This window comes from Artibeus jamaicensis, unplaced genomic scaffold, assembly GCF_021234435.1.
Source record: "Artibeus jamaicensis isolate MK-2021 breed Jamaican fruit bat unplaced genomic scaffold, CSHL_Jam_final contig_76, whole genome shotgun sequence".
In the NCBI taxonomy this organism is placed as follows: Eukaryota; Metazoa; Chordata; class Mammalia; order Chiroptera; family Phyllostomidae; genus Artibeus; species Artibeus jamaicensis.
In genome coordinates, this window is record NW_026521954.1 from 10,739,860 (window position 1) to 10,763,952 (window position 24,093).

At 36.3% G+C, this 24,093-nt stretch overlaps 1 pseudogene; it reads left to right on the forward strand.

Annotated features, from left to right (window-relative positions):
• Positions 1-4,501: 4,501 nt before the first annotated feature.
• Positions 4,502-24,093, forward strand: part of LOC119044313 (tropomyosin alpha-3 chain-like) — a 111,424-nt pseudogene continuing 91,832 nt past the window's right edge.

A 24,093-nucleotide genomic window follows, 5' to 3' on the forward strand; every position in this document is an offset into this window, starting at 1 on the left:
TATAAATATATCTCCTCTGTCTCTGTTTCTTCTCCCAATGTTTTCAGAGGGCGACTGTATATAAAATATTATGGATCTGACCATATCTTTCTTATTTCATAAACATATGAAACAAAATAGTGCATTTTAAAAATTATACTCTTAGCCTTGGCTCCTAGAAACTGTGAGTGTGTCTGGGCACAGTTCCACCATCACTGCCTTTGGTAGGAAAACAAGACATTGCTTTCAAATCTGTACAAAACCCAGAAATTGAATCTTTAAGCCATTGACTTCTGAATTAAAAATCAGTCTGGATCAGAGTCTTGGAGCGGTCTGCCTGGATTTAAGCTTCGGTTGTACCATAGGAACCACGTATTGCCTTTGCTGGGTTGAAAATTGTGAATTTTGCTCTACGACTAATTTCCTTTTCATTAAACACCTACTCACACTTGTCAAGGTTTTGTCAAGTAAACATTTTAGATTCTAAGAAAGCCCTTATCCTCCAATTATTTTGTTCAGAATATTTGGTATTTTGATTTCTGGAAAAGTTTGCTTTCCTGCAGTATGAATAAGTCTTGCCAAGTACTGGGGTGATTATACCAACAATAATAATGGAGCCATCATGCAGGAGGAACATCTGAATATGGATGAATTTTCAGTCTTTTCTTTAAAGAAAAAAACAACTCTTCTGTGGAAACCAGGAAACCATCACAGCTGTGCAACTGCAATTTTGTTATATTATTAGATGTTTCAAGAAAATAAAATCTCAGTATGACAATCTAGGACTTTTAATATTGTACAGAACATCATGCCCTGATTCTGGACCTACCCACTGAAAATGAGGCAATAGTGCTAAAAAAAATGAAGAAGACTTTCAATAAGTGTTTCTTAAATAATGTTAACATTAATGCAGATGCATAGAAATATATAAATATGTGCTTTATACACCTCTAATATAAAGTCTACACTACAGATATATAAAAATGAAGTAACCATTAACTCCATGCCACGATAAATGGTATAGTTATGATTTCTGATTTGTTTGTATTTGTAATTATTTCCAAGTTATCACAATATGATTGAAGTTGAAGGACTGCTTTTGCCACTGTTAGAGAAAAACAGTAAAACGTACCCCCAATTTCCTGAGTTCACACCCAGAATTTCTCAGTTTTCATTTTAACTAAGTATTTAAATGGAATAATATTTTCTATTTTTTAGAATATAATAGGTTCATAAAGGCCAACAACATTCCTTTATATTTACCAATTCTGTCAACAAACATTAACATATTCTGACTTTATGCAAAGACTGCATTTGGTATAAAAAATATACTGGAGAAGGAATCTTTTACAGCTCTGGACATTACAGAGCTTACATTCTAATAGGTGGCACAGAATAGAACACAGAAATACCAAATTAACTGTTCAATTAAGATGATGACAAGTGTATTGAGGAGAAGTATAAGGTGTCATGAGAGTATGTGCTAGAAAAAAATTAGTATAATCTTAAGTATCAGCAACATTTAAGAAAATAATGCTTGATTTAATGTGTGTATATGTAAAGACAAAGGAAAAATTCTGGGTGAGGTAGGCGTTGAATGTCTTTTTGAAGGGCTGGAAGCAGGTATAGATATGGTTGAGGAGAGGAGTTACTGTTTCCAAGCAGAAAATGACATAAAAAGACCACACTAATATTAAGAAAGACATTTTCTCTCAAATTAGCATCTTTCAACAATAACTTATTGCATGGTTATGGCAGTGATTTCTTCTTTTAAGACTATTTTATTTTTTCAATTTTTACATATTTATTTCAGAGAGAAGAAGAGATGGAGAGAGGAAGAGAAAAATTGATGTGTTGTTTCTTGCATGGCCCCTACTGGGGACCTGGCCCACAACCCAGACATGTTCCCTAGACTGCCAATAACCCTTTGGTTTGCCGGCAGACACTCAATCTGCTAAGCTACACCAACTAGGGCATAAAACAGTGATTTCTATCTTAAGTGTCCCTCTTGATATGTGCTTCATTGGATATAGTTCTCATTGTGTCTGGTTTTCTGTGACTGTAGGTGGAACACAGTCTCTGGTTCTGTTTCAAATAAATAGGAGCTCTTATCATTGGTGTCTGTTAGGCTAGGACAACTTTAAAATGATCAGTTCTATTCCTTCTAAATGATAGTGATTTATTTTTAAAGATTTTATTCATTTTTAGAGAGAGGAGAAGAGAAGGAGAGAAACATCAGTGTGTGGTTGCCTCTCAGAGGCCCCCTACTGGGTACCTTGCCTGCAACCCAGGCATGTGCACTGACTAGGGATTGAACGGGTGACCCTTTGGTTTGCAGACCAGCACTCAATCCACTGAGCCACACCAGCCAGGATTCTAAATGGTAGTTTTGAAGAGAATCTAAACTTTTCTCTTGACTATACTTCTATAATTTTTAACAGCAATACTCGAAATATTTTCAAAACAATCTATTGATATATTGGTTTAGGCCTAACACATTTGCAATCTGTGGACTGAAAAACAGCTTGCAAAAATATTTAATTTGGCTTATAGTGTGTTGGCACATACAATATCAGAAAGCATTTTTCTAATGTTAAAAAAATTAATAGATTTGGCAAAAGATCAGGATTAGGCAACATAAGACTAAAAGAGAAGAACAAATTTGGAGGACTGACATTACACAAGTTCAAGACCCACCATAAAGCTACAGTAATTGAGACAGTATCATGCCATTTACAAAAGAATAGACAAATTAGTCAAAGGAGCAGACTGTAGCCCACAAATAGATCCACATAAATAGCTGATCTGACAAGGAGCAGTGGCAATACAATTGAGTAAAAATAGTCTTTTCAACAAATCATGCAGGAAGCTGGGCAGCCACTTGTTAAAAAAACGAATCTAGATATGAAACTTAAACTTTTCATAATAATTAATTCAAAATTAATCAGAGACCTAATACAAAGCACAAAATCCTCAAGAAGATAACAAAAGGAAATCTAAATGACCTTGGTAATGGCTATGCCTATTGGTATACAACACCAAAGACATGAGCCATTAAAGAACAAGCTTAATACAGTGGGCTTCATTGACTTTAAAAACTTCTCTAAGAAAGACAGTGCTGAGAGAATCAGAAAACAAGCCACATATTGTGAGAAAATGCTTGCAAAAGACATATTTGATAAAGGACTGTTTCTAAAACGTACAATGAACTCTTAAAACTTATAGTAAAAATCAAACAACTCAGTGAAAAAAATAGGTAAAATATCTGAATAGACATTTCATCAAAGAAGTAATACAGGTAGCAAATCCACATATGAAATGATATTTAACATCAAATATGTCACTAGCAAATTGCAAATTGGAACAGCAATGGGATATCACTGCACATCCATCAGAATGGTAGAATCCAAACCACTGAAAACACCGAAGGGTAGTGAGGATGTGGAGCAACAGGAACCCCCCATTCATTCAATGCCAGTTGGATGCAAGATGATAGAGCCAAACAGGAAGACTGGTGGTTTCTTACAGAAGTAAACATATTTTTATCATACAATACAGCAAACCAGCAAACATGCTCTTTGATATTTACAAGAGTTAAAAATATATCTCTGCACAAAAATCTGTATACACAGGTTTCTTGCAGCCTCATTCATGATTTCCAAAACTTGGGAGCAGCCTTTAAAAGGTGAATGGATAAACTATGATACACCCAGATTGTGAACTATTATTCAGTGCTAAAAAAGAAATGAACTATCAAGTCATGATATATGGCAGAAACTTTAATTCATGTTACTAAATGAAAGAAGCCAATCTCAAAGGCTATACGCTGTATGATTCCAACTACATGAATGACATTCTTGGAAAGGCAAAACCATGAAGACAATGAAAAGACTAGCGGTTGCTGGGTTAAGTGGGAGTGATGAAGAGGGAGGAGAGCCCAGGGGATTTTTAGGGCAGTGAACAATTCTGTACCGTACTATAATAATGAATAAACATCATTATATGTTTGTTCAGATTAATAGAATATACAATTCCAAGAGTGGATGCCTGGTAGTGATGCTATGTCACTGTAGGTTCATCAGTGGTAACAAATGTACCACTTTGGTGTGATGTGTTGATAGTAGGGGAAGCTGTGCCTGTGTGGGGCAGAGAATATATGGGGAGTTCATGTGCCTCTGCTCCATTCTGCTGCTTCAAAAAAGTCTATTAACATTAAAACTAAGCCCTGACTTGTATGGCTTAGTGAATTGAGCACCGGCCTGTGAACCAAAGGGTCACCAGGTCAATTCCTATCCAGGGCACATGCTTGACTTGTGAGCCAGGTCCCCAGTAGGGGTGCGCAAGAGGCAACCACACATTGATGTTTCTCTCTCTCTCTCCCTCCCCCTCTCTAAAAATAAATTTTTAAAATATTTTTAAAAATTAAATTTAAAATAGTGTAAAAATTATTTCTCAAATAAAAAGGCATTCATTTCACATTGGGGCTTTTTTGTGAAAAATATGGCACTCATAGATGAGCATCATGGTCATCAGAGAAAGGACAGTGCCTGTGACTTTCAGACAGGGTCCTCGCTCTGCAGGTCCGCACACCCCACCGGTATCCATTACCCTGGACACGGAGGCCAAACGGCACTTGCCATTAAGTCCACTTAATTCTGTTAAGGTAGCCGTGTGACATCTATAGGCAATTAATTCCGCAACCCTTAGCATAGGGAAACAAGCCCATGCCATGCCTCAGTCACACACATATTGACTCTTTCTTCACTTGTACTAAGTTATCCTCCCACTGGCTTATGTTTGCTTAAAATTTGTGTTACTATTTTCTTATAGTTGTGTATGGCCTGCAGGATTTCTGTGCAGGATCATTCACTTATATCTCTAATTGCCTGAGCATGGCTATGAAACAATTCTGATAAAATAGTTTAGCTTCTCTTCACATGATCCCCCACCCAAAATATCAGCTTCGAAACTGAAGATTTCTATGACTTCCCAAGCATAGGAGTTGTTCTCAGTATTTTATAGTCTTCAAAGATGGATAAGTTCATCTTAAATGCAAGCTTGGACTGTAATACCTTCTCTATATTCCTCACTTCTCATATAGTAATAATTGACAGCCACTGGTGCTATCCTCCTTACATAAATGGTCAAAACTAGAAGCACAACAAATGCATTTGTGGAAGGTTAACACATCGGTAACCAGGAACAAGATTGGAGATCAAACCTGAAATTCTGAGGTCAAAATCTGACTGTACGGGAAGGTAAAGGTAGGATCTCTGCATTACAAAAGAACAAGCTGTTCTTTTCAATTTTCTCTAATGGATAAATAATGAACCATATGGTGTTTCCTATTATGCAGGTTTTTGTAAAGTATTTTCTTTTTTCTTTAAGAGAAAAAAGGAAACTCTTTACAAATATATGACTGTAATTAAGATGAAGCACAGTGTTACACTGTACTTATTTTGCATTTGGTTATAATTCTATGAATGCCAATTAAACATTAACCTAACGCATAAATAGCTTTATCTTCATAAGCAATGGACTATAATTATAATAGCATAATTTGCATATAAGCATGAATTATGAAACAGTAACTACAAATCTAATCTACTTATTAGTGACTGATAAACACTGATGCCAAACATTATTAGTATCTTTTAAAATAGCCTTTCAAAGGGAAAATTACCAAAACTATTATTATTTTACTGTGATAACTATGACCACTCTGACTTCTCTTTTTCACTAAATGCTATATTATTGTATATTCTAAGACTTATGGGAAAGAATATTACAAATATTGTCTAATATACTTTCAAATTGGAATAATGGTATCTCATGTTTGAAATAAGTGCTTATATTCTGAAAAAGGGCTAAAACTAAATCTACAAGGAATTTTACCATAGGATTTAAGAACTTTCACAATGGTTTAGATTCTTTAATGTTCTTACATTCAGGCCATCAGAATTGAAATTGATATTATAATGTATTTCAGACATGAGATTGTGATTGTAACCTGAGAGTAAAAGATAAATTATAGTTAATTTTTTAAAACTGTAAATTATGTAGTCTCGATCATTTTTACTTTTTATATTTTCATTTTTTTTAGATTCTGAAATGTAAAGCTATTTTTCATTGAAGTCTGATTGACATACAGTATCACATTAGTTTCAGGTATACAACATAGTGAGATTCCACATTCATACACCTTACAGAGCAATCATTACAAAAGAGGCCACTGTCTATCTGTCACTGTACAAAATTGTTGCCATGTTATTGACTGCAATTGCTACACTGTTGTTCACATCCCTGTGACTGATGTATGTTCCTATTATAAGTCTGCACCTCTCAATTCCCTTGGACTTTTTTCTCATAGCCCTACTATCCATCCTTTTGGCAACTATGCAGTCTTCCTGTATCTGTTAGTTTATCCATTTGTTTAGTTGTTTAGATTTCTCCCATAAGTTACGTAATAAACTGTTTATATTTATTTGACTTATTTTACTCAGAATAATACCCACTAGGTGTATCCATGTTGTCACAACTGGCAAGATTTCATTCTTTCTTCATGGCTGAGTGATGTTCCTGTGTATGTGTGTACACACACATGGCACACACATGTATTTCCACTGCTTATTTATCCATTCATCTATTGATGAGCACTTAGGTTGTTTCCAAATATTGGCTATTATAAATAATGCTGCAGTGAACATAGGGATAGGGGTGCATGCATCTTTTTAAATTAGTGTTTAATTTTTTTTCAGGTAAGCTCACAGAAGTGGGATTGCTGAGTCCTTTGTCACTTGTTAAACTCTGTTTTAAAGTCTGCTATGCATATTTTGTCTGCTGTACATATTGTTATCCCAGATTCTTTTGTTTTTTTTAATTTTCATTTTCCATAAATATCTTTTTTCTAAGCCTTTACTTTTAGTTCGTGTGTACCTTCCAATCTGGAAGTCCATGTAGGCAGTGCATGTAAGAATCTTGTTCTTTCCCCACTCGGGCACCATACCTTCTTCAATGGAGCACTTAGTCAATTTACATTAACATAACTAGTGATAGGTATGTACTTATTGCCATTTTAATTCTTTACATACTAGATTTATAAGTGATTTGTCTACTATCTTCACTATATATTTGTCTTTATTTGTGATATTTTTTCTTTCATATATTTTCTTATTCTAGTTTTGGCCTCTTCTTTTCCACTTAAAGAGTTCCATAGCATCTCCTGTGATGTGGATTGAGTGCTGATGATCTCCTTTAGCTTTTGCTTGTCTGGGAAGATCTTGATCTGTCTTTCAATTCTGAATGGTATCCTTGCTGGGTACAGCACTCATGGTTGTGGGACTTTCCCATTCATCATACTGAATATATTGTGTCATTCCTTTCTGGCCTGCAAAGTTTCTGTTGAAAAGTCAGCTAATGGTCTTACAAGATTCCCTTGTATGTAACCAGTTTTTTCCCTTGCTGCTTTTAAGATTCTCTTTTTATCTTTGACTTAAATAATTTAAATCATGATGTGTCTTGGTGTGGGTCTCTTTGGGATTATCTGGTTTGGGACTCCCTTTGCTTCCTGGACTTGGATGTCTCTTTCCTTCCACACACTAGAAAAGTTTTTCCTAATGTAAGAATAGATTTTCTATCCCTTTCTCCCTTCTGTTTCTGGGAACTCTAGAATTCAAATGTTAGTACACTTGATGTTGTCCCAGAGATCCTTTCTGCTCATTCTTTTGTTTTTTCCATTTTCTGTATGTAGTTTTAGTTTTGGTGCCAATGAGTAGAAGTGAGGAAGAATCTTCCCACTGTGCCACCTTGAACTCTAAGTCAGGAGTCTTGTTCTTGAATGCTAACTTAGCTTATCCATAAAATGTTCTTTGTGGTTGGTGTACTGACTCTGTGACAAATGTGCCTCTGAACTGGATCACTGAGTCACTCCTCCATCATTTTTATTGTGATGATTTTTATAAAATGTTTCCTCCCACCTACACTTTTTAAATCACACTTACAAATTGATCAGATCAATATATGTAAAGTATTTTATTGTCCTGTTTCCAGAGATTAAACCTTTAAGATTTATCCTGTAGATCAAAGTTGCCAAGGACAGCTTTGTTGCATATGCAAAACTGTTTTCTTATGAGAAATAAAAAGAAAGTGACAAAAATAAGATCACTTTGAAAATTTCACCCATGTGAAACTTGTGGTTGAGTTCTTAGTTCTTTTGCATGTTTCAAAGTTTATAAGAACTGATATATTATGAAACAATCCTTTCGGGATAGAAGTAAATCCTCTAGCTCAGCACAACCCCAGTGAAAATTCTGGACTGTTAGATATATGCAAGTCTTTTGTTCTTTCTTCTCAGCAGTTATCCCTACTGATATAGTCGATGTTTGATCTCAGCATGAAATAACATCAGATAACACTGCACTCTGAAAAGCAGATAAAATGAGAGGACTCTCAAATGAGAATGAATTAGAAATATCCCCATGGTAGCAGCCAGGAGTTAAAAACATGAAACTGACAAATGTACTGCAGAGGGGGTTTACAAAGCACTTTTCACTCCAACTTCTGATTTTTCACAGAGATTATTAGTACTGGAAAGTGTCAGACAGCAAATGATAAGCTGCCCATGACAGATTTATGATTTGAAGCAAAACCAACTGTGTAGTAGATATCCATCTGATGACAGCTTTCAAATATAAAAACAAAAGAGCAAGGCATTTTCTCAAATTGTTTTTGAAAAATTTCTGTCTCATTGCATGAATAGATTAGGGAGGGGGTTGCCTTTGACTTCTACCAAATACCTAGAAAAGTAGTCACAAGAATATTCTGTAATATACAGAACTTTCTCTATATTTATTTATATAACAAACTAAAATATTTTCCTGTAGGACATACAATTTGTTATTACTTTCTTTTTCTTTCTGGCTTTATTGAGATACACTTCATATATAACATTATGTGAGTTAAGTTGTACATGTTATGGGTCTCTTTACATTAATTTATTAATTTTGTTCTTTAACTGCAACTTACTTTTTTAAACTGTTTATAAAGAGGTCTTTGAAAATGAAAAAAATAAGTTTTTATGGTTAATTTTTTTCTTATAGCACCATTATTATTCATTCCTTCTCTTTCAACATTTTGAGAAGTTATAAACATTTACATTTCATCAGGGCCCAACTCCTTAATATCAAATATTTTACCCATAAAACAAAAGTAAGTTTCTGACTCACCTTCAGCTTAAATGTGTTGAAAAATTTTGGTTCCATCATTAGGATGGGCTTAAATAGCATAAACATCTTAGTTCAAACTATAGCTTTCACTGAGTTCCTTCTCTGGATCAGACACAGCTAAACTAGAGGAATCTCTCTCATACACATACATGCACACAGTTTATGCCTTTTCAATGTTTCTTTAACTAAAGAAAATTAAGCCAGTGTTTCAATTAAATGTAGGAAGTTAACACAATAAAAGAAGCACACAGTATTCTGGGAGCCTAGTGCATTTGTCACTAATGCAGCACAGGGAAGATGAGGGAAGAAGGCATTATACAGAACATGAGAAATAAGCCAACACATAACTGATATATTAAAGGAATTCACAAGTTAAGAGTGACTTGGAAAAGTCAATAAAGATTCCTCAAATCAAGTTATTACACAAATAGATAATATAAATGTACTATAATACATTGCATCATATTTTGACAACATAATCTTCATGGTCTAAATCATCCTGTCACCGTGATTTATTTAACAACTTCCATGGCACCATAACACCTTCTCTATTTACTGCATTTACTTATGCTTTGTGGCCTCTTTGTGAAATACATGTTTTTGCTCTACAGAAGATTTAAAATTAAAGATGCTCAGCAAGATTAAATCAAACATTTTCTTAAGGCAGAGCCAGGATCCCCTCCATATGTGTCTAACCTCCAAAATCACGATGCTCCACAGCAGCCTGCATTTTACATATCCTCATCTTTATTACGTAGATGCGCAGACCCAGAGTCCTACAGTTCTTAACAATTGTAAATTACCTTGATAGGCCCTCGGGTTTTCAGAAACTTGGAATACATGTACATGGACTGCTCTTCCCACAAGTTTGACTTGGTGACTGGACTTTTTCTTCAGATTACCTTGTGTACATTAACTCATGAACTGTTTTATCAGCTCTTACACATGCTGAAATATTACCGAAACTCTTTCCCCCCATGAACATAATACATAATTTTCACAGCTAGCAAAAACATGTAAAGTATCTAAATCTCATACCAAAGTGAAGGACCATGCTAGTAGGTTCCGCTGCAGTTGAGAGAAGCAACTTTTCAGAATCAGGCAATATTAAATATAGACATATGAATTTATTATTGTTCAGGAAACAAGGGATTCTCATAGCATCTGTTTAAGTTAATAAATTGGTACAATGTCAGGAGTAGATACTAATACAGCAATAATTAGTGGTTTATGAAAACATCTCTATATTCTTACAAATTCAAATAAATCTATTCTTTATTCTCATTAAACCAATGAAATATGAAAGGAAAGTTTGCACTGATTTTGGAGCCAATGTTCATGTTCATTAACTGAATTTGAGGGAGAGGATGAAGAAAGAAACAAAAATAATAAATTGTATCTATTATTGTTGGTGGCACTGTACCTTCTACTTATAACCCAGTTTTAATTCTCAACCAATGTTCTTCTCAAATATTATTTTAATAAGATGATTATAAACTAGAAAAATTAAATTGCCTTAGGTCACAAACTGGAGTTCATTAAGTCTCAAAATTACCTGGAAAATTCAGTTTCATCTAATTGAGAAATAAGTTTTTAAAAAGTACAATAGAAAATAAATTACAGAACACTTTTTGGAATTTTTTATTATATTGTATGCATATGGCAGACCAGATTTCATCTGACTTTGTTTAAAACTCTCAACTATTTGATAACTAATCTTTTTTGGGTGGTGAATTGCAAAGCCCATTGTTGGCAGATATATCTGCAAAGGCTAAAAAAGCTCAAATCTTTATTTTACTTTCTACCATTTTTAAGATTCCTACCTCTTCATTCAAACACAGTATTTCTAAAGGCTGTAGACAGCCCCATATAAGTGAACAAGAAAAGGGGATTATTGTTTTACAGCAGTTATAAATAGAGTTTGGGGGAATAGTGAATACCTGCCTGAAGAACTCTTAAAGACTATGCCCATTTTTTAAAAAGATCGATTCTCGGAACTCCCGCCAAGATGGAGGCATAGGTGGGAATACTTTGCATACTTGCACAACCAAATCTAAAAACAATAAAGTTTTAACAACAATAAATGCAACCAAACCACACAGAAAATTGAAAACGGAGTCCAAAAACAACTAGCTGCTCAGCTAAACCAGTGAGGGGGCGAAGCCAGCAGCTGAGCCCGTTGAGCAAAAAAGAACCCCCTGGGTGGTGCACAGGCTAGCTACGGGCAGAACCCAGGGAAGAGGCGCAGCTGGCTGTATGCAGTGGGTCCCGCATTTGCACACAGATAAACCAGTGAAGAGGCAAGCATTGACACAGATCAATGTGGCTTGCGCAGGGCAGTGGGCTCACAACTTTGCGCTGGGATAAGCAAACGGGGGCGAGTGGTGAGGCAGACGGGGTGAGCGGAGAGGACCACCATTGTTCCCTCTCTGACCCACTTCCACATACAGCATCACAAACCAGGGACCTGGGTGGCTCCACCCTGGTGAACGCCCAAAGTGCCTCTCCTCATAGTAACAGGCACTGACAGATCAAAACATGGCTCAAGAACAACTCAGAGCCCCAAAACTGATAAATATAAGTGATGAAGAAATAGCCAAACTTTCAGATGCACAGTTCAAAACGCTGGTGATCAGGATGCTCACAGAACTGGTTGATTTTAGTCACAAATTAGAGAAACATATGAAGGCTAAACTAATTAAAATGAAGGGAAATACACAGGAAACCAGTAGTGATGGAAAGGAAACTGGGACTCAAATCAAGGGAGTAGACCAGAAGGAAGGAAAAAATGACCAAACAGAAAAGAATGAAAAAACAAGAATTCAAAAAAATGAGAACAGGCTTAGGAACCTCCAGGACATCTTTAAATGCTCCAACATCTGAATTATAGGGCTACCAGAAGGGGAAGCGGAACAGTCACAAGGGGAAACCTTATTTGAACAAATAATAAAAGAGAACTTCCCCATTCTGGCAAAGGAAATAGACTTCCAGGAAATCCAGGAAGCTCAGAGAGTCCCAAAGAAGGTGGACCCAAGGAGGAACACACCAAGGCACATCATCATTACATTAGCCAAGATGAAAATGAAGCAGAGAATCCTAGAAGCAGCAAGAGATAAAGGGACTATCACGTACAAAGGAGTTCCCATCAGACTGTTAGTGGATTTCTCAAAAGAGACCTTACAGGCAAGAAGGGGCTGGAAAGAGGTACTCCATGAAAACCAAAGACCTACAACCAAGATTGCTCTATCCAGCAAAGTTTTCATTCAGAATGGAAGGACAGATAAAGTGCTTCTCAGATAAGACCAAATTCAAGGAGTTCATCATCACCGGCCCTTATTATATGAAATGTTAAAGGGACTTACCTAAGAAAAAGAAGATAAAAAAGAGGAACAGTGAAAGGACAGCAAACTCGCAGTTATCAACAACCACACCTAAAACAAAAGCAAACTAAGAGGACAGCTAGATCAGGAGCAGAACCATAGAAATGAAGATCTCAAGGAGGGTTAGCAACAGGGGAGTGGGAGGAGGAGAAGGGGAGAGAAGGTACAGAAAATAAGTAGCATAGACAGTAGATAGAAAATAGATGGGGGGAGGGTAAGAAGAGTAGGGGAAATATAGAATCTAAAGAACTTGAGACACGTGTTCATGAACTAAAGGGGGGGAATGGTGGGGGAGGGGTGTGCAGGGTGGAGGGGAATGGAGGGGGGAATAGAACAAATGTAAAGGCATAACCAATAAAATAAAATAAATATTTTAAAAAGACCAATTCTCTCTTTTTCTTTCTCCTTTTCCTCATGTACATACACCAATTTTGCGGACAATTAATATTTTATATGGTGAATGAAAGTACCCTTGGGAAGATGTAAGGAGCATGAATATTTGCCATTCACATTAACAAGAAAATTGTGTATTGCATTTTAAGCAAGACATTAAAAATAATTATAAGGCGATTCTCAATGAGACAATACAGAATTCATTTATCAAAATGGATCTTTAAAAAGCCATTACACTTTTCTGTAGATCTTGATCTTACTCCTTTCTCCTTCTAGCTCCAGCTCAAGAGATCTGCATTCTGCAACATACTTGTTGTCGAAGAGCCCACACCCTCTCAGGAAACAGACTTCTGTCAGAGATCATGCCATATATCTTCATGTCGTAAACTAAAACAATGGAAGTAGTCACAAATCATACCTATACCCAATGAAAGAAAAGGCTACTGAATATGTGCTCCCCTGTCCCTCAGGATCAGACCCCTAGGCTTTGTCATTTCCCAGGGGGAAATCTGCGTCCATGGAGGAGTTCTCCTTCAGCCAAGAAAGGCATCTTCTTCCTTAATGCATTCCTGTAAACCATGCTGTCTGAGTAATGATTCTGTCCCTGCTTCCCTTTTTTATCTCAGAATTTTCTTCATGTCTGCTTTTATTGATGATTACTCCCTTGATATATTTATAAAATCTATGGCCTGTCTTATATATTCAGATTACAGCTAGACATTTCCCCTCTCCTTGACATCTCAGCTTCTGTCTACCCTTAGGAGACTAGGCTTCTGAGAACCATCCCTGAGTTATACATATGCTCTCCTCCAGGGAGTAGTGTCTCCTTGTTCACTATTTTTGCCCAAGAAGGAGTGTAAACAATTTCTGACATTAGTGCTGATAGTGACGGCAACATAAAATGCAAAAGGCAAAGCCTCTTTTGGGAATGATTTAACAATACTTGTGAAGTTTTACAATTTTTTATATATTTTTCACTCTTAGTAAATTATCCCAAGACTGTCATTTAGATTCAGGGGTGTCCGAACTTTTGATGTCTCTGCTCCACACTGGAAGAATTGTCTTTGGCCAGACATGAAATACATTGTGACACATGATTTAAAATATCTCATAATGTTTTAAGTAAATTTATGATTTTGTGTTGGGCCACATTTACAGTCATCCTCAGCTACATGCAGCCCCAGGGCCCCAGGTTGGAAACCCCTGAAAAAAGAAAATACCTAAAAATATTAATTACAATTTTATCTCTAAGGGCGAATAGCTGAAAGCAACTTGTCATTGAACATTATAGCATAATTATAAAAGCACTATGCTTTGTCCTGGCTGGGGTGGCTCAGTGGATTGAGCATTGGCCTGTGAACCAATGGGTTGGTAGTTCGATTCCCAGTCAGGGCACATGCTTGGGTTGCAGACCAGGTCCCCAGTGGGGGCCATGTGAGAGGCAACCACACATTGAGATTTCTCTCTCTCTCTTTCTCCCTTCCCCTCTGTCTAAAAATAAATAAATAAAAAGTTTATAAAACCCAGTAAGTTGCACCAAATTATTGCATTTGGTGTGTTTATTTAATATCTATGAAGACAATTAAATTATACCCAAATATTTAATCTGTGATACTTTCATATAGAACCATAATATCATGCACACAGACACATAAACATATATGAATAGTGAATTCTCTCATGGACTATTGACAAAAGTGAACAGTTGGTTTATTAGAGGGCAACTATAAATATTTTTTTATTTGAATTTTTGTTGCTATAATGTCATTTGTGCATACTGAATGGAAAAATTAATGAATGCAACTTGGGTATGTCATTTCAGAGTAACACTTATTAAGCAAATTTTAACATATGGATAAGTTAAACATTGACTATAAGGCTCATTACATAAAATATACTTATAAAGAGTAGAAAACGTGTATAGCCAAGTAGCAAACATAAATAGCACACATAATATAGCCAAATAAATTTTAGCCATTGCACTTGGGCATGAAAACATTCATTATAAAACACCAGAATCTATAGTAATGATTTATAGTACTTATTCTTAAGGTGTTCGTTTAAAAAAATAACCATCATATTTTTTATTGGAACTAACTAAAATCAAAACTATTTTATCTTTTTCAAATTTTTAGGTAGCAGAACAAATGTTAAGTCAATTTGGTGATGAGATAAAAATCACAGTAGAATTTCTAACTCTCTTTCGTCATGTATTCTTTTAGGGAAAAATTGCATTCACATAAAAAGAAAATGGAGTAATATATAATTTCATATAAGGAACTTGCTAACCTCTCTTGGTCGATCTATGATTTCTCATCAACTTTCACAGATCCTATCCTAGTTAGATTTCTATAACAGAAATAATAAAGACTGTGTGGTTTAAACAACAAACATTTACTTTTCACTGGTGTGTAGGCCTGGAAGGCCAAGATCGAGTCACTGGCAGTTTGGTGCATAATGAGGACTGGCCTCCTGGTTCAGAGATGGCCATTCTTTTTAATTGCACTATATCCTCACATGGCAGAAAGGGCAAGGAAGCTCTCTGGAGTCTGAAATGCACTAACCCATTTTGCGTGCTCCACCCTTACAAACTACTCACATCCCAAAGGTCCCAGCCTCCTAACATCATCACCTTGGGGTTAGAATTTCAACATATGAAACTGGAGGAAACACAGAAAGACAGTTCTGGTCTTTGACTTTATGGTGAAGCACCATATCATTCATTTGCCAACAGTAAGCTACTATTATCAATACTTCATTCTATAAATTCAAATGTATCCTAACATCCAGGGTTTTGTGTACAGCACTGCCTCATGTTTGTGTAAGGCACACCTACTTGGTCATGATGGTAGCTAAATTTTTATTATGACTTTGAAATAATACAGCGGTGCTACACAGCTCCTATATTGGGACTCAGCGAGAGGACCAGTCCTGCTTGGTGGTTCTGAGTATGGATTTTGAGGATAAACTTCCTGAACTTGAATTATGACCTTCACATTTAATTCCTAAAAAAGACTGAGCAAATTCTTTGTACTTCAGTTTTCTCATGAATAATATAGACAAAATGTTAATATTTACTTCACAAGGAATTGAATGAGTCAATACATGTTGAGCACTTAAGACAGCATATGGTAGATACATGATGCTACAGAAATCTTAGTGATAGTGATGATTCATGTTGTGTGCTAACTTGGATGGTCTAACAGATAACCAGATACCTAGTAAAACAGTATTTCTCTCTGGCTGGTGTGGTTCAGTGGATTGGGTGCTGGCCTGGGAATCAAAGGGTCACTAGTTCAATCCCAGTCTAGGGCACATGCCTGGGTTGCAGACCAGGTCCCCGGGAGTGGGTGCATGAGAGGCAACCACACATTGATGTTTCTCTCCCTTCCTTTCTCCCTCCCTTCTCCTCTCTAAAAATAAATAATAAAATATTTTAAAAATAAATAATTAAAACAATGATATTTCTGAGTGTGTCTGTGAAGATGGTTCTGGAAGAAATTAACATTTAAATTAGTAAACTGAGTAAAGATGATCCACCCTCACCAATGTCAACCCAAATAGACCAAAAAGGTGAAGAGATAACAAATTCTTTCTCTTCAAGTAGGGATGTCCATCTGCTCTGCCTGCAGACACAGGTGTCTCTGCCATCAGACTTTGGCCGTATACTAGCCACCCTTCCATGTACCCTCTCTCACCCTTTTCTCAGGTATGACTCTTCAGACCAGGAGTTACACCATTGGCTTCTGTGGTTCTCAAGCCTACAGACTCAAACAGAATTCCACCACTGGCTTTCAGGTGCATGTAGCTTGCAGATAGCACTTTGTAGGACTATTCAGCTTCCCTAACCATGTGAGCCAATTCCTACAATAAATCTCCTCTCATATCTCTCTATATATCTTATTGGTTCTGTTTCTCTGGGGAACCTATTTTGGTGATTGTTATTCTTTAATTAATTCTGAGTATCTGATCAAACTCCCAAAGGGAACTATACATAGTATTTCATTATGGCAATGATGCAGAGTTGTGTGTGTACTGAAGAATGTTAGGGTGAGGAGCAAGCCTAAAGAAGTGACCAGGGACGGATCAAAGTTGGTAAGAGTACTTAAAAATTAAATATTAACAATCAAATATGTGACACATTCCACAACTAATTTACTACACAGAGAAGGCAACTATAGCTACCATTTACCTATAGGGAAAAAGGGAAATTAACAATTTTTATTTTTAAAAATTTAAGGAAAAAGTAATTTGGCCACAATGTGAAGCTTAAAAAAGAGAAATAGAAAATAAAATCAAGATTATTAGAATCTTCAGGCAAATGGTGAGAACATAAGCAGAGACTAGGACTAAGGTAATAGAAAAGGTAATAGCATAGGCATTTCAAGAGAGCATGGCTGGGACATAGTATTTCACAGTTGCTTGCATCCTCATCCTTGAACAGAGAGCATGATAGCTTTTAGTTATCATGATGGGTTGTGAGCACTGACCACCAGAGAGATGAAAGAGTGAAAAAGATTCCACCTAAAAGTGCAGTTTCTTTCTAGGCATCTAGGAGGCAAATAACACCATTAACTTAGTACCTGAACATAGGCAGAGGAGAAGCCTTTGCAAGAGTAATAAAAAGCGAGGCTATAAAATTCTAGGTAAGTCTGAAGCCACAGAATTCAACACAGTGTAAGTGATGCATTTACTGTAAGCAGTTCTCTTTAGATAACTAATTTAATTTACTTAGACGATCCAAATTGCCTTAATTTAGAAATGTGTTAGCCATATAAATCTTCCAGTGATTTGCTCTTTTGTTAGGCAAAATGAATATATTCATGGATGCATTTTAATACAATGAGTCCTTTTCTCCATACCTTCATGGGCACTTATTGTTCGTTGATTTGTTTATGATGGTGAGTTTGACAGGTATGAAATGGTATGGAATTTCCTCCAAAAACTAAAAATGGAACTGCCTTTTGATCCAGAAATTCTACTGCTGGGATTATACTCTAAGAATCCTGAATTCAAAAGAACCTTTGCATCCAAATGTTCATAGCAGCACAATTTACAAAAGAGAAGTGCTGGAGGCAACCTAAGTGCTCAGCAGTAAATGAAAGGATCAAAAAACTGTGGGCCATTTACACAATGGAATGCTATGCAGCAGAAAAAAAAAGGAGCTTCTGTCCTTTGCAACAGCATGGATGAAACTGAAGAGCATTGTGCTAACTGAAATAAGCCAGGCATTGAAAGACAAACACCATAAGATCTCACCTATAAGTGTAGCACAATCAACAAAACAAAACAGTGAGCAAAATAGAACCAGAGACATAGAAATAAAAAACAAACATACGGTGACAGAGGAGAGGGGGGAGGAGATAACAGGAGAAAGAAGGGAAAGGGTCAAGTCAAGGAACATGTATAAAGGACACATGAGAAAGACAATTGTGGGAAAGATTCAATGTGGGAGGTGCAGGTGGGTAGAGCAGGAGAGAATAAGGGGGGGAAATAGGGACAACTGTAACTGAACAACAATAAAAAATACAGTGAGTACTTACTTAATGGCATACACTACAAAGTGCTATAAAACTGTTCCTGCTTCTTATGGGAGAAGAAAGTTGGGGTGCAGAGAAACTCAGAAAGATCACTTCTTTTTAGAACTATTTCTTTAAGAATGACTTGGAGAGTTCCAGAAGGTCACGCATGGTGGAAGGAGAACAGTCCATGAAAGTTTCAGAAAGGCTGTTTTAAACGTCGCATATACTAGGAATATAATAAGGACAATAAAATTTGGTAGTGCTGCATTTGGTTTTGTAGTGTATTTTTATTTCCAGTTTTTTCCCTCAAATTAAATAAAAGGCAGAATTTCACTTTGATCCACAAAAAAGCTAGTTAATGATTATAATTTAGATGCTGGCGTAGGGCAAATAGCTATTTATACAAATTATTACCCTAAGCACCTGCTCCAATTTTTCATGTATTAGGCTAACAGTGTTTTTTGTCTTAATTAAAATGTTAATTAGTGGTGATATAAACAGTAAAAGAAGATCTGGTAACATATGCACAAAAATTTTACAATATGTGCATAACTTTTTTCAAATTGATGAACTAAGCATAAAAGCAGTCTAAAGTGCTGAGAAGCAGTTGCAAATTTTCAAGTGAACCTGACATTATTCTCTGAGCATCAGACTAGGTTAACATATGATCAGTCTCTGCTTTCATATGTTTTGTTTCTAGCTTCACTATTGTACATTTGTGAAATCTGAGCACTGCTGTGTTCATTTCAATGTTGTGCATTTGGATTCCTAAGATGATTTTCCAGCATATTTTGGCATTTTGAATTTTTCTGATCTCATCAACTCATTCTCAAAACATTTCCTAGAATGTTCAGAAGTATTGCCTTAAAAAATCCACCCTGCAGATATTGACAGGTGCCTATATTACCCATTAATGAAGAATAGGAAAAAAGGAAGTGGGTGGCAGGTGATTTCCAAAGGTATGAATAATCTTTTGTTCCTTGTCTTTTGAAGAAAGAATTCATAGCTGACAGAAGCATTGCAATTTTCTATGCAATCCACCCAGGGTTAGTGTGATTCTAAGTGAAGAGAATAAATCAGATTTCTTGTATTGCTTTTGAAATATTTTAAGACATCTTTTTCTCCATTAGGTCACCCTGTCAGGACATTTCTGATGGCTTTATCGCTATGCCAAGCAAACAAATGAAAACTGAACAACTCAGTAAAAAAAGATGTGGGCAGGGGGTTAATAAAAAACATTCTTCTTTACAAAGTGTTCAACTTATATGTATCTGGTATGTTTTTCAACTGAACACACCAAAATGTTTTTTTTAATTTCCTTTACAGAGTTTATTAGAGCACTTATAAAAATTTGATATCTAAAATAATAAATACGATAATGCAATGTTATTGTTTATTAATCTTCCATTTATCTCTTACAACTTAAGGAAAAATACAATTCACAAAATCAATAAACTCCAACTACATTATGTTAATTGGAGAAATTAATATATGGGCTCTTTATATTTTAAATTTTTATTTAAAAATTTAAATAAATTTAAAATAAAAATTTAAATAAATAAACAAATTTATTTATTTATTTTTAGAGAGAAGGGAAGGGGGGGAGAAAGAGGAGAGAATCATCAATGTGTAGTTAGCTCTTGCACGCCCCCTACTGGTGTCCTGGCCTGCAACAGAAGCATGCGCCCTGACCAGGAATTGAACTAGTGACCCTTTGGTTCACAGGCCAGGATTCAATGCACGGAGCCACACGAGCTAGAATTATGGGCCCTTTTAAAAACAGAAATAGTCTACCCTATTGGAGACAATACAATGTAACAGAATGTATGTTGGAATTTATGAGATCAAAACTCCAGTCCCCTGGTACTGAGACTGGTTTCTCCTTTTCCATATTTATTACATATGTAATTTATTACTTAGTTTATATGTTCTATTTTGTATCATTTATATAGTACTTATTATACTATATACAATTCAAATTTAAGTATATATTTAATGTGATTCTTTCATATACGAGAAGAGAACATTTGAAGTGCAAGAACACTGTTTAGAAGATTGGTAGAACTGGATTATGGGAAAACATTTTGGCATTAGAGAATGTTAACATTGTACCTGGGATTCATTATGTAAAATAGAAAATTTGCAAATGTGAGAAGATGCCTTATTTTCCACTTCCTGACTCAAAATATCATTTGTATTAGATTTAGGAGACGACATATTTTTTATTCATTTCATTTTTTTCTTTTTTAAAATTTTAAATTTTTTAAATTTTTTTATTGATTATGCCATTACATTTGTTCTATTCCCCCCTCCATTCCCCTCCACCCTGCACACCCCTCCCCCACCATTCCCCCCTTTAGTTCATGAACACGTGTCTCAAGTTCTTTAGATTCTGTATTTCCCCTACTATTCTTACCCTCCCCCTATCTATTTTCTATCTACTGTCTATGCTATTTATTTTCTGTACCTTCTCCCCCTTTCTCCTCCTCCCACTCCCCTGTTGCTAACCCTCCATGTGATCTTCATTTCTATTGTTCACTCCTGATCTAGCTGTCCTCTTAGTTTGCTTTTGTTTTAGGTGTGGTTGTTGATAACTGTGAGTTTGCTGTCCTTTCACTGTTCGTCTTTTTTTATCTTCTTTTTCTTAGGTAAGTCCCTTTAACATTTCATAGAATAAGGGCTTGGTGATGATGAACTCCTTGAATTTGGTCTTATCTGAGAAGCACTTTATCTGTCCTTCCATTCTGAATGAAAACTTTGCTGGATAGAGCAATCTTGGTTGTAGGTCTTTGGTTTTCATGACCTGGAATACCTCTTTCCAGCCCCTTCTTGCCTGTAAGGTCTCTTTTGAGAAATCCACTAACAGTCTGATGGGAACTCCTTTGTACGTGATAGTCCCTTTATCTCTTGCTGCTTCTAGGATTCTCTGCTTCATTTTCATCTTGGCTAATGTAATGATGATGTGCCTTGGTGTGTTCCTTCTTGGGTCCACCTTCTTTGGGACTCTCTGAGCTTCCTGGATTTCCTGGAAGTCTATTTCCTTTGCCAGAATGGGGAAGTTCTCTTTTATTATTTGTTCAAATAAGGTTTCCCCTTGTGACTGTTCCTCTTCCCCTTCTGGTACCCCTATAACTTGGATGTTGGAATGTTCGAAGATGTCCTGGAGGTTCCTAAGCCTCTCCTCATTTTTTTGAATTCTTGTTTCTTCATCCTTTTCTGTTTGGTCATTTTTTCCTTCCTTGTGGTCTACTCCCTTGATTGAGTCCCAGTCTCCTTTCCATTACTATTGTTTTCCTGTGCATTGCCATTCATTTCAATCAGTTTAGCTTTCATATGTTTTTCTAATTTGTGATTAAAATCAACCAGTTCTGTGAGCATCCTGATCACCAGTGTTTTGAACTGTGCATCTGAAAGTTTAGCTATTTCTTCATCACTTAGATTTATCAGCTCTGGGGCTCTGAGTTGTTCTTGAGCCATGTTTTGATCTGTCAGCACCTGTTATGTATGAGGAGAGGCACTTTGGTCATTCACCAGGGTGGGGCCACCCAGGTCGCTAGTTTGTGATGCTGTATGTGGGAGCGGGGTCAGAGAGGGAGCAATGGCAGTCCTCTCCGTTGGCCCAGTTCGTCCCAACACTCACCCCAGCCTGTTTATCCAAGCAGAAATGTGCAAGCCCGCCACCCCGCACTGTGTGGTCTCAATGCTCGCCTCTTTACTGGTTTATCTGTGTGCAGATGCTCAACCGACCACAGACAGACAGCCACACCTCTTCCCTGTGTCCGCCCATAGCTAGCCCGCACCTGGGATCCGTACCTTCTGGTGCCTGCACACTACCCCGTTCGGGGATCTTTTTGGCCAACCAGCTCCGCTGCTGGCTTTACCCCTCTTACCGGTTTAGTGGAGCATTTGGTTGTTTTCGGACTCCGTATTTGATTTTCTGTGTAGTTTGGTTGCGTTTATTGTTGTTAAAACTTCATTGTTTTTAGATTTGGCTGTGGGAGGACACAAGGTGTTTCCACCTATGCCTCCGTCTTGGGGGAAGTCTCCATTTTTTCACAGTAAGTCATGCTGTTCCCTCTCATATCCTCTGTGGTTAAGAATCCAGGCACAGGTCCTTTGGTTTTCTACATTTTATGATAAAATGAAAAGAATAAGTATGCATATTTTGTGAGAAGTTGTGCATTCTTAGTTGCATAGGGCTTTCTGGGTCACATGACCACTGTGCCAAGGAAGGTGACAACAGTAGGGGTTTTGAGGCACGGGGTATTGCATATTGTCTTTCCTGTTTATCCCACCCTTTTGAGTACCAGTAAACAAGGAAGTAAGGATGCAAGGAAAATGAAATTATAGTACATGATTTAAATGTAAGCAGTGTTATTCTAGCTATGGTTATGAAAATGTAATTAGAAAATAGAACAAGAAGAGTAGGCAAACTAACTCTGAAGGAGGGATACAACCAGGAGGACATAAACTGTACGATATTTCCAAAGGGCACAGCCCGGAACTTCCTCCTAGAAAGGCATTTAAAGTATTTAAATTGTTGGATGCAAGGTTCTGCTTAACGATTCAATGTTATCATGATAGCTCTCTCATGCTTTTCTCTCTCTCCTATTCTACATAGACATATATGTAGAGTATATACATATACTCTACATAGACATATATGTCTACTCTACATAGACATACATAGACATGCCTTCCTCTCTCTACATAGATATAACTACTTTTTTGCAAAGTAGTCTATGTCTATGATCTACCCATTTGCTGTGCATGTATCTTAGTCATAAACCCTAACTTCTTTATAACACTCCATGGGGTCATCTGACACATTTTACCTACCTACTCTGCCGACGAGGGACAGCCGATCTGCTCCCAACCCCTTTCCCTGGCCAAGAACTTTGGGGCATGGGTAACCTTGCACATGTCCCCCTATGGTGCTGTCTAGGATGACCGCCAGTCCTCACAGTCTTACCACCAGTGAGACTCACATCTCCACAAACACCTTTTCCGTACTTTTGATCATTGCTAGCAGTCTGATAGGCAAAGCTATAGCTTATCATTGCTCTAACTATTTTTTTAAATTACTGATGATTATGAATAGTTTTTGTATATTCATTAGCACTGGTAACTTCTTCTTTAAACTGAGTTTTTACTTCTTTGCAGTTTTTTAAAAATTTTATTGCTTGTTGACTTGCAGTAGTTCCTGCCTATTCTACATGCGAAGCTCTAGTCATTTCTATAATATATCTAGAGGGTATTTTTCATATCTGATAATACATATTTTAATTTTCACCATTCTTCCTCTCAACAAACAGAAATATAAAATTGTGATATAATGTTATTATCTATTTTGTCTTTATTTTTGTGCTTTTGAGTTTTTCCATCATTAATTTTAATTTTTATTTTTAATTGAACTCAACAGGGTGATAGTTAATAAAATTATATCAGTTTCAGGTATACAGTTTTATAAATACATCATCTGTATATTGTTTGTTTAAGAATTTCTTCTCTATCCTAGGACAGAAAAGCATTTTGTATGGTTATTAATTATATGTTAAGTCTTTAATCCAACTCAAATCCAATTTTATGTGTGCT